Below are 13,123 nucleotides of genomic sequence, written 5' to 3'. Positions count from 1 at the left end.
TATATATATATATTGAATAAATTATTGAACTTATAGTTTCTGATAGATACATTTTCATTTACAGATATCTCATATCAGTAATTTTTAAATAAAATAATAATGGCTTGCTTTTGCAGTAAATAAAAGGAGGCAAATATATAAAGGGTATGTTTTCCTATGGTTAACTATTTCAATCTGGAGAAAAAAAAGTAATAGAAAGTGTTATTTTTCGTGTATTATTTTCGAGTTGTCCGTTTAGTTCGGTTTGATGACGAGCCTTTTCTTTTCTTTTTTCTTCGTTTCTTGTAAAATGAAAATTTCGTATACAGTCAAGTCTATCTCTATACTGTAATTAAGTAACGGGAAACAATTGTTTACGTTTTGCCCTTTGCAGTATCTTCTCTTAATTCAGTTCTTTAATTTTTATTCGAAACAAGTTTAGAGATGTTTCAAAAAAGAATCTCAGCATTGCTTTTTCTTAAAATAGAAATAAAATCTGTAATACTCCGCAAATTCTGTTTTAAACGACAGTGTCAGCATTTTATATATACATATAAAATATAATATAAATCACGCATAATCAGTTGATGGAAGAAATAAAACACTACCCTGATGAAAAACAAGAATTCGTATGCCAGTAGTATTTCAACTGTTAATCAATTGTTGTTCGAACAGTTCAATCAAGTTTCTATAAAATGCTTTTTCTCTGAATTTGTGAATTTTATTTCATAACCAGAGTTGAACAGCAGACACGGTTTAACGACTATGATTGTAGAATTTGTGGTTTTTGAAGCTAACCCAGAAGACAAAATTATTCCTGAATCAAGCATTGTGGCAAATTAGCTTTCGTGAGGTTCATTTGACAGAAATAACTTGCATTTGCGTCATATGGTGAGAAAAACCATCACAAAAACCTCTTACGGTTAGCCTAACGCAAGGGGAATTTTACCCATGATCAGTTTACCACTGAAGATATTTTACGTCAGCCTCATTGGGAGGCAAAGGCTCTATCATCTGAATCATCTTAGCTCTGTGTTTTTGAATTTGTGAAAATAGTTTCCTCCTTATGTCATTTTTTACAAAATTACAAAAGTTAAATTGATGGCTTTTCAAATAGTAGTTTTTATTTCAAAATGAGCACAAGATGATGTCATAAGGGAAAATAATTCCGAATAATTCATCATATGTGATTTCAAAACTATTTAATTATTAATAGCCATGCATAATTTGTAAGTCGAAAAATCACGTATTGAAAATTGGGATATGTGATTTGTAAACTGAGGTATGTGATACGATATAATTTAACATTTTTCTCACTCAAAACAAAAGAAAGTGATTTTTAAAATATTTGCTATAAACTTTGTACTTTCGCCAAAAGTCCCTCACGGGTTTTGAAAATGATGATTTTCATGCTTTTCGTTTCAAGCGAGACTAAAATAAAATTATTTTCTGCTGTTTAGCTCTTTTGAAAAACATGACTTTTAAAAACTTTTTGTATTACTTTATTTTATGTTTTAAGTTGTTAAAAAATTGAAAAAAAGAAAAAACTGTGTAACATACATTAGAAATACGCGAACGAATAAATTGCAAGATGAAAAAGGAAAACCCTTTAATTTTTATATTTTTTTTATTTAAATACGTGTTTACAAAAAATATAAACAAAATACCTGATAGCATGATAATATTGGGCGAAGATAAAAGAAATACATAATTTTGCTAAACATTTGATTATTGAACTAAATATGTGAATAAGATGAAAGCCTTAGTTATAATACCAGGTTCTGCTTCTCTTCAAATTATTTCCCAGACAGAAATGATTTTTTTTTCATGCATGACTGTCCCCGGAGTTCCGATGTCAGCGAATAAAAGAAAAATGATTAATTGAATTTAATTTTTGTTAAAAAATAAAATAGGAGCACGTATTTCGTGACCAAAGGAAGTTTGAGCATGAACACGTAGTTAAACATTCTCATTAACTAATATTTTTACTTTGTATTGCACAATAGCTATGTCTCCATATATCATCAGAAAAAAATCTTACCTTTACACGTATTTTAATTGGACAGAAAAATCACTTGATATAGTCATTAATAAACAAAGCAGTGTTATTGTGATAAGCATAAAACTAATAAAAATTATCGAGACATTCATTTGTAAATTATTTATTTATCCTTTATTTAACGTTATTTGTCAATAATATTTATTGTTCATCTCTTTATAATATTATTTTCTATTATTATAAATTTTCCATCGTGATTATCATTTGAAATTAAAGATAAAAAACAGGAAGTGTTACACTATTATTATGCAATTAATTAATCGCATGATATTACTTTATTATATAACATTTCATGATAAAGATATTTAGTTACCGTTTTACAATTATTGAATAATAAATAAGTAATATTTAGCTTCAAGAATTTATATTCGCTTTGACAACAAATTTTACCTAAAACTGTGTTCAGTGCAATTAAAATTATTTGTAGAATAAATTTGTAAACTTTTAAAGCTTTATTAAGAAATAATTTTTCGCATTATCGCTAAAAAATCTCTTTGGGGAAAATATTTAATGACTTTTTAAATTACCTAAAACTACATAGAAATTTAAAGAATAAGTTTGTGGCAAAGGTAACAAAGCAAAATGATGAGATATAAATTTTATCTCCCTAGAATCAGGAACTAAATCTGTGTTAAACACAATGAAAAAAAAATGATTTCTTTTATTGAGGAAAAATTGAAAGGAAATATTTTGGAAAAACTAGTAGAAACATATTTTTTAATTTTAATATAACAATCTGTTTACAGTTTGGTATCAAAGAAATCCAGCATGTTTGTGAGAGAAGTGATAAGGGAGCTGGAGACAAGTAGTCTTTCATTAATCTTATTTGCAATGTTACATAACTAATTTCAAACTGTTGTAATTGCTATCAGCGCACTAAAATACAGTTGAAATAAGTGAGAAATTTCTGTCATGAAACATATAACATATAACAATTTATAATTAAATTCCTAAATAAAATTAAGTTCCTACGTAAAACTCTTTGATTTCAAATTAGGTTAAGAAAATTTATCAGGCATTAATCAAATGTATTCATGATTAAAGAAAAAAATGTTAAAAGAACTATTTCTTTACATTGTTAATACAAAATTTTTTAAAATTTTTATTTCTAACTAGATCTACAAAAATAAGGGAAGATATTCTAAGATATGAACCAAATGTCAGTTCTATAAAAGAATTACTTTTCGAAAAAATTAGTTATATTGCAAAAACTGTTTGAAAATACATGGTTTATGGAATTGCTTTTTGCAGTGAAATTTGCACATTATTACTTTTAAGTACACATGTATAACATATTATAAGTAAAAAATATTTTTTCTTTAATCATGGAATTAAGAAAAAAATGTGTTTTCTTAGTCTCGTGTTAATGAAAATATTTGAAAAAAAAAACATTTCCCAGAAAAATAATAATTAGTCCCCAAAAAAATTAGGCGATTGTCCGCCCCATAAGATTCTTCATCGTAGACGCTAATGGATGGGATTATTTTTTACGGTTAAATTGTTTTTTACGCTTATTTTAACATTTTATCTAATTAGTTATCTTGAATAAAATAAAAAGGAGAAACTTATTACAATCTTAAAGCGTGCAGAATGTAATGTTTTATATAATTCTCATAAGGGGGTCTTTATTTTTTAGTATCTTAATTTCATGAGAATAACTGTTTTGGATCTTTTCCAGTTATAGTTAGTTATTTAAAAGAATAAAGTAAAGTATTTTATTTTAACTACTATACATCTAAGACATAGCCTACTATTTAAGAATAAGAATGTTAAAATGTGAACTAAATTAGTTGAAAAGATTGGGCAAAACGTTGGTGTTCACGAATATCTTTAAAACAATGCATTAACCTATCATTAATATTGAAATTGTTTTAAAGTATAATTTATAATTGTCAACATTAAAATAAGAGATTGAGAATAAAATTCATTAAAGAAATTGCTATTTTTTAAAGTATAAAATTATAATGCTACAAACTTAAATATACACTTAACCATAGCCAAGTACCTTGTTCCGTTTCTCAGGGCTCTATCTTCTAACGATCTTGATAAAAATGCCTCGTAATTTTGACTCCGGTCAGATGACTCGGACTGCGCCTGAGTTGGTACCTTCCTCTCCAAGCTTCCACACCACAACCAACGACAGGACTTTCAACCTTGTCAGATTTAATGTGCACTTTGCTGTAAAAAGAAAAGCAATTCTGATAAAATTACAGCACTGGGTAAAAAAACATAATTCTGGTAAAAAACCAAAATATATAGTATTTATAAACCATTCATTTGGTAATTTTTCCGTTCATATGGTAACAGTTTACAAGAAATTCTCATTTAAAAATTATAGTTTTTAACATAAAGTATAAAGAAACATTAAGTATAAAATTTAAAATTTAAAAGTAAATCTAAGCGAATAAATGGTTTTTTATGTCATACTCTAAGAAATCAAGAGAAAATTACTAAATTTTGTCACATTTACTAAATTTCATCACATAATATAACTGTATATTTCATGGTTAATTTAATCAAAATAATTTCTTTAGTGCTTCGACAAAAATTACCGTGCTTTTTGGTGCTTCAATAGAGCCAGAAATAAGGTAGATTTAAATCACATTCTGATAGTTCTGAAACGCGCCGGTTGCTTTATCGGTGACCAGGATCAAACTCATGACCCAAAACTCTCCAGCAATAACGCCACCAGAGCTACGAGCTAAAATGGAAACAAATCTCAGAAAGTTAAATTACTTCAGCTCATCAATAATCAAATTTTACAAGTTATTCATGTACATTATGAAATAATAATTGAGGTTGATTATGTGAATGTTAGGCTGCGAAGACATAACTTTCATAAGCTTAATTTCTGATAACTACTAGAGTGAATTACAAATCTTAAAAAGCTTTTGCAATGTTTTATGTTGTGTTTTATTCCCTTCTTTCAAAAATAATCCGAAAACTTTTTAATGAAAATTGATAGTTATTTATGTGGTAAATTTCTGTGGAGTCTTATATGAATTATTTTTACCATGTTTTGGAAGGTTATGATAAAAATTTTCCAATAGATAAAATAAATAAAATTTTCCAAAATTTTCCATTTATAAATCTATTAAATTGCACTTGTGGATCGGAAAAAAGAATTTTTAAATGACATCAATTTTATATACATCAGTTTTACTAAAAGAGTTAATCATTTCATTTTCAAAATTTAATTAAAATTATGGCAAAAAAATTTAAACAGTCTGTGCACATTGATTTAAAACGATGCAAAGACAATTGAAAGTTTTTGAATTTGTCGTTATTGGAAAAGACTACTTTCTTTAGGTACAGGTTTGAATAGATATTGGTATTAAATTGATTGGTATTAAATTGATTGTTGTTATTAAAAGTTTTTATTTTGATATTTTAAAGTATACTAAAACTTTTACTCCCGTATTTACAATGGTTGCTGCACTAAAAATAAAATGATTTATCTAATTGGCTTAGTTTTTTTTATCTCATTATCTCATATATTAATTAGACTCAAGCATTTTGTTAGTCAGTTATGGTAACCATGCCAAAATTAAGCTCTTATACTTGGTGTTAAATGATCAATAAGTACATAATTAGCATCGAATTTAGCTTTCCTAATGAAATAAACAGAAGAAAAATTTATGGTTATAGAAAAAAAACCTTAAAAAAATAGATTATTTCATTGGATAATCATTAATATCACCCAAAGAAGTAATTGCATTACTCTTTATTTTAATAAACCACGAAAATTTGCATGATAATCAAGAGAATTGGATGAGAATGTACTAAAGTTGCAAATTGCTTACATATAAATATATGACTTAGCATTAAAGAACGAAACATGATTTGTATTTGATTATCAGACAAGATTTTAAAATAATATTTAAGATACTTTATTCTATTCATATTATTATACTTACGTAATCATTAAATGTTAAATTATTTCCTCAATAAAAGTTTTGCCACAGGCTTAATTTAAATTTTAACTTCATGCATGTTGACAAAGTTTTAAATAGTATCTGAATATTCAAATTTATTTCGTTATGAACATTTCATTTCATTTGAATAAATAGTTTAATTAAAAGGTAATAACTTTTGAATACCTAGTTTAAAGGATAACATGCTTACGGAGATCTTTTAATCCTCTGAATCTGGTTATACCGAATGATTTTTACGGACAACATAAAAAAAAAACCCAGCGAAAGACAGGGGAATGTAATTTTTTAAGTAACCTTCAACTAAACACACGAGTCTCATAGATCACAGTTAAAAAGAAACTTTCGATGTCAAGAAAGGATAATGGAAAATTATTTTATTTACTACATTAGGGCAACGTTAATTTATAACATAAACTAAGAACTGTAGGAACAGAAAGTGATAATAATGTACCGGTAATCACTTTAGCTTCATCGCGATTTTTAGTAAACATATTTTATTTATTATCATTTGTGCAATGTGGTTTAAATATGATCAACTATTGCAATTTTTAACTCAAAAGAAACTTTATTTTCAGAAAAATCAGGTGGTTTTCATCTTTATTTTATTAAAATGACTTTTGAAAAATAGCAGTTTTGCTGATTGTATTGCTTTTTATTTATTTTAACACTATTCATGTTAAAATTATGATAAGTTTTTATTTCCCGCCCATTGAGATAATCATCTGGGCGTTTTATAACGAAGGTTGAATGTTACAATGCCCTGCACTACACTTCAACAATAATTTTGTTGTACTGAATTTGACGAAATATTACCTTCTGAATATGAATATGACCTTTGTCTTCTATAATCCACCGTTTTCTGGAAAAGTAAACTCTAATTTTTATCATTTTTCGATAACTTTATAGCAATTCATTTAACTTGGCCGAAGTGAAAATGATAACTAAAATAATTAAAGTTGTTCTGAGAGAATCGAGAGATGAAAATTTAAAATTTAGGAATAGTTCATGAGTGGCAATAAGGGAGATTTTGGAGGCATTTGACCCCCTCTAAAATAGTAAAAGAAGTCATTAAAGTTATCGTTATTAATTGCTGATCGCATGCAAATAAAAATGTACTTATTCTCTTCATATTTCAGCATTCAGCCCATTTCTTTCCATAAAAAGTTCTAAATAATATAAATATTTTGCTACAGTTTTGTCTAAAAGTGAGTGACAGTAGAGAGGTCAGGAAGACATCGGTACAATGAATCTAAGAACTTCAAGAGATCTTGCAAGAGCTTCGAGACTTCCCTAAGAGGGAGGGGGAAATATTTTATTTAAATCGTTAGATTTCTAAGTAGTTAGAGCTAAGAAAATATGGGAATTTTTTGGGACATACAACCTTTTAATAGGTAGTCATTCAAAACTATTGCCTTTTCAGTTATTTTTGGCAATTATTTAGCACATTCAGCATATTCCAGCTTTCATCAAACTTTTTCTCCTGAAAGAACTCCGAATGATAAAAAATAATTTACCGTAGTTTTGTCTGAGAGCTGGTGAGAGGCGAGGCTTCGAAACAAAGTTTTGAAGATTCCCTGACTACGATCTTTCTGATCTCAGTTACTCACACGCTACTATCAAAAATTGTTTTAGTTAGTTTCATAATTTGGAAATGCTTGGGGAAAAGAGTACTACGGCTGAAATATATAGAAAACAAAATATAAAGTTATGACGAAAACTCTTATAAAACAATACTTTAAATGATTTTTTTTAGAATCTAAGTGTGGAAATTCCCCAAAATCCCTCTTTGCTACTGTTCAAACTTTATAATTTAAAATCTATTTAGCCCTCAAACCAAATTTAACATTAAAATCAATTAAGTCTTTTATTTTTCACTTTGCACATTGAACAGTGTGCAAAATAAATAACTGACCACCCAGAATAACATTTGATTTAATGATCTGATCTTTACATTATGGGCCTCCATCTTAATAGTTTTTTTTGAGGGGGGGGGGTGACCTCAAATATGCTAACTAATTGGTGCAGACGATATTTTAAGTTACGAAATCAGACACAAAAACGTACTTTCTCTGAGTAAACGTACCTTTTTTTCAACGTATTCGGATTTGGGACCCCCAAAATATAGTGAGTAGCCGCAATTTGGGAAATACGATCCACATAGCTTGGCCTGGAGAGCGATCCAAAGTTTGGACCCTCTAATATTAATTTTAATTTTTGCGTACTTCGCCAAATCTAAATCTCGAGAATTTTTTTAAGCAAATTGAGAAATCTTTGAACACAAATATGAAATTCCTCTATCAAAAGATAAATTAATGCAAAAAATACATTTTAGGAAATATTTACTGCTTTTTATTATTTTATTTAGTAATAGTCGAAAAAATTTGAATTGTAAAATATAAAATATTTTTAGATCATTTTAAAGTGTCTAATTTTACATGGCAAAATACAAAATTTGCGCGAAATTGGTTGTCTGAGAAATCGAATGGTAAAAAAGTCGTATATTTGAAATGTGATTTTTTAGGAATTATTCAACTGATTTCGCTCAAATTTTGTTTCTTGCCGTGTAAAATTAGACACTTTAAAATGATCTAAAAACATTTATACCATATAGTTAAAAATTTTACAACTGTTATTAAATAAAATATATAAAATAGCAAATATTTGCTAAAATTTATTTTGTGCATGAAATAATTATGTTTTATAATTGTATGTTATAATTGTGTTGTTATAACTGTGTTTTATAATTTTTGTAATTTTATGCAAGTATTTCTCAATTCGCTTCAGAAGTTCTCGAGATGTAGTGAAATTTGCAAAAAGTAAAATTAACATTAGGGGATCCAAATTTTGGATCGCTCTCCTGACCAAACTACGGGGACCATATTTCATAGATTGTGGCTACCCCCTATATCTAGGGGTTCAAAAATCCGAATCCACTGAGCAAAAAAAATGATTATTCAGAGAAAGTATTTTTTGTGTCTGATTTTGAAATTTGAAATATCATCTCCACTAATTAATTAGCATATTTGAAGTTCCCCCCAAGACATTAAGATGGAGTCATAGAACGTGAAGAACGATCATTAGATCAAAAGTTATTCAGGGTGGTCTGTTTTGTTAGGCACACTAATAGCAGTTTTAAAACCAATGGTTATTTCGATTTGTCTCTATTTTATACATAAAAGATCTTTTTAACAAACACAAATAAAAATAAGGCTTCTCAATAATAAAATTTATTCAAGGCGTAAAATCTTATAATTTATTTTCTAATCACTTGAAGCAAATGTTTTGTTTTTAAATTCTGTTGAGCAAGATGTAGCCTTGGGACGTATCTTAGAGACTTAAAAAATTGATTAAATAAAACTACTTTTTACTGGAATTTCAGAAAATAAAGAGTGCATTATTCAGCAATTTTTGTTACGTTTCTATATTAACATTTGTGTTACGCTTCAATTAACATTCTTTTAAGTTTTTTGCCGATTTTTTTTTACATCTTGAGATATGACTCATAAGAGTGAGAATTTTAATTATCAAATCAATTATATAGTTTTCTTTTCATTTTGCAAATGTTTGATAAATTTTTAGCAGTTTATAGCCTTACTTCGCAAATTATTTTCATTAGGCAATGCTTTAGGCCGAAAATTAAAATTTTTTTTCTTTCAGTTATTGCTTTTTTAAGGAATAGAATTTGTTGTATTAAACTTTTTCGAATGCCAAATTGTTTTAAAATCCATTTTTAATGCTTCTTTACTAATGATTTAGATTAGGAACACTTAAAATTATTTAAATTAATTCATTTAAACTAAATTGGTTAGCTGTTTCGTATCTATTATAAGTTTTTTGAGTTGCTTGAATAAGTTAGTTGCGAGTTGTAAGTGAATAGAAAAGAAATCCCTGAAATCACTTTATTCCATGAAATAAATCGCACAATAGGGAAGCTATAATTATTTTAAGCATAAATTATTTTTAAGTATTCCTCCATTTGAAATTTTTCTTTATTTTAAGTATTAATATAGCTAATCCAAATTCAAAGGGATTTTTTAGCTATTCTAAATAGAAGAGCGTTAATATGTTGAATTAATTTCAGAAAATTGAATTTATTAGTTTAGAAAATATTTTCGTAACTATTATAATGTTTTTATTTGCAGAGTTTCATAGAATTTTAAAAGCTGATTACTTTTTGGCATTTTGCATAGTATCTTTAAATCTCTAAATTTGCGCATAGTTTTCAATTCAGACCTTAAAAATGGTAACTCAGTGCCTTAACCAGAACTCTTATTGATTCTTGGTCTAAGTTTTTGATAAAATATTTAACTGTGTTTTATTCCATAAAATAGTGTTGTTGTAAAAGGTTGAAAAAAATTAAAGGTTTTATTTCTCAACTAACGTGCGTCTTTTGCTGAAAAAAATATTTAACAATTTAAGATGCTTTTGTATTTCAGTTTGTTATGAAAAAATTATTTGTTATAAGTTTTTTAATTCTATTAAGTTTTTGAGAAGTACATAAATTTTGAACTTTTAAATATGTAAAAAATCTTCACAATTTCTGTTATTTTTATAATTAATGCATAACAATATGAGCGGATACTATTTTTTAATTATTACATTATTGTTAAAAATTAAATTTTAAATAAAAAAATTTTTGAGATTAATTAGTGAAATAAAATCTTTAACGTTGAAGCAAATATATTTACCAAAAATTTCCCTTTAAAAACACGTATGGTTGTTTAATATGTTATTAAATGATTTATATTAATTTTTTTTAATAAATAAGTTATAGCAAAATAATTTTTTATACATAATTTATAAAAAAATGAAGACAGTAAATAAATAATTCACTAAAATTCTTCGTTCCAGAAATATTATAAAATTCGTTTTCCTGATCAAAGGTGCAGATGGATGGTGTTTGAAATTTAAAATAAAGGAGTCCAGAATTTGATTTGCTTCTTCATATTGGTTTCATTAGAGCTCATTGGGTAATATGAAGGATGCGTAAAAATTTTCTAGCTCCCCTAACGGGAGCTTTCCATTTTGAATTGCAGAAGTCAATATTTGTGAAGATGTAGCTATATTTAGAATAAAGTTGAAGGACTGGTCCCCACCGGACATCTGTATGCGTTTTCCTCAGTAATAAAAGCATACTATAAAAAGGGCCACGTGCAGTCTCCTAACTGCGTCTTAAATCAGCGTTTCCAAATCTTTTTTGCCTAACCTTAAATGATCAACCTATTCATGATGGTTAAAATCATAAATGTTCAATCTTTTTTCGATGGAATCCCGAATTTATAAATAAGGTACATAAAAATTGTGAAAGTATTAAATTTTTTTTTTACTAAGAATACTTAAATACTTTTAATACTTCTGAAATACTATATTTTGAAAATACTTAATTAGAGATAGGAAATTTGTAATTTCTTTTAATCGTTTTATCAATAATAATCTTAAATTGGGTATTTATGTACGACAGTTAAATTCGCAGTCCTGGAGCTGTATCTATGTAGTTTAGTGATGAAATGGTTTTTTAGTGTTATACATAAATTAAAAATGAAAAAAATAATTCGAATTATGTTTTCCTTTGAAAGAAAAATGAAAAAAAAAATCACTATTTACATGCAAATTGTTATTAGGGAAACGCATTTTTTTATTAACGGATTTGATTACTTTATTTTGTCTTTGATAGGAATGTAGGTAGGAAATACTAATAATTTTTTTTTATAAATGCATATTCTTTTCATAGTTTATACAATATATTGTTAACATAAAAGCGCTTTTTTTTATCGGCTACTGAAATATTAAATAAATAATGGATCATTGATTGGATTTAAATCGCTTCTGGTTAAAAAGAAAGTCTCGAAACTCCTTTAAATTTTCCACGGAACTATAGAGGTCTGCGGTAATCATTTAGTAACCACTGTTTTGAGTAATTGAAGTAATTTTTTCTCATTAAAGATGCATGAAATGAGAATAAAATATGAGGATCGATGTTGCAAGAATTTATATTTTATTTTTTCTACAAAAAAATATAGTGAAACTTCAGGCACAAAGTAGAGAGATGGAAGCTTTTTAGATAATAAAAACTTAAGAATAATAAATAAGTGAAAGGCTCACACTCTGCGAGTAAAAATATTCATGAAATGACTCCAAACGAGTACGCCAGAATAAGGAAACTTCGTCTCGGTTGCAGTTAAGTTAAACAATATCAATATAAACCAATTAAGAGGGTAGCGAGATGATGTTAATAAAACTGAGAAAACTAAGTGAATATAAATGTGAATGTTTATTTTACGCATGAAAAACTAGAAAACTAAATTAAAGAAAAAATGCTTTTGAAATTTTAATGCAAAATAGGATGCATACAATAATCATCTGTACAGTGCACAAGGCACTTTACTCTCTGCGCTTTAGCATTTGTTTTGAGCGATATGCCAAATGATCAGAAACAGTGAGAGAAAAAGAAAATGTTCTAAGACATTCTATTAAAAGCGCTGTAGTACATCACCAGTGTGACTGGTATGGTCGTGAAATAGCTCAACATATTACGATTGTAATCTCGGCCGTATTTTCCGTATTGCCATGCAGCTGGAAATGTTTTCATTAGACCTAAAAAAACATTTCACGCCACAATTGGATGCTTGCAAGCGACGATACGCGTGGGTCAGTCAATCAGGCTCCGACACTCACACGTGACGTTACTTTCAAAAATCCAATTAAATCTGATTTGGAAACTCATTCGGGACGATGCTGCAACTTAACTTAATGCTGCAACGTTAACACGCCCAGCACAACAACGTGATTAGACAAGGTGATTAGTGTAATTAGTAGCAAGTTCTCAAATGCCAACCCTGGTTTCGTCAAATCCTTTATCTTAAATTGGAGATTTCGGAACTCTACGTTATTTCTAACATAGTTTGCCGTTGTTGTGTGATTGCCTCTTCGATATAGACTTGAAATTTATTTCGTGGGGGGAGTTTGTGCTCCTGCAAGAGCTCTTGTTACTTTTATTTTTCCAATCGTAAACCCATGAAATTGGACGTGGATTAGTTCATCTCACAGTTATTCTGGTAGCATTTCTGAAATGTTACCCATGTACTTGTTATTGTGGTTAAACAAATTCTACTTATTTGTGACTGGCATTCTTTACGAACATATTATTAAG

The 13,123-nt window shown here is 27.7% G+C and overlaps 1 protein-coding gene across 1 annotated transcript in view; it reads left to right on the top strand.

The window, feature by feature from the left end:
- LOC107438721 (potassium channel subfamily T member 2) overlaps positions 1-13,123 on the top strand; it is a 497,563-nt gene that overhangs the window by 964 nt on the left and 483,476 nt on the right. The window lies entirely within an intron of this gene.

This window comes from Parasteatoda tepidariorum, chromosome 1 (genome assembly GCF_043381705.1).
Source record: "Parasteatoda tepidariorum isolate YZ-2023 chromosome 1, CAS_Ptep_4.0, whole genome shotgun sequence".
NCBI lineage: Eukaryota > Metazoa > Arthropoda > Arachnida > Araneae > Theridiidae > Parasteatoda > Parasteatoda tepidariorum.
Note: the sequence above shows the minus strand (reverse complement) of the source record. Positions and strands in the feature narration are given on the sequence as shown.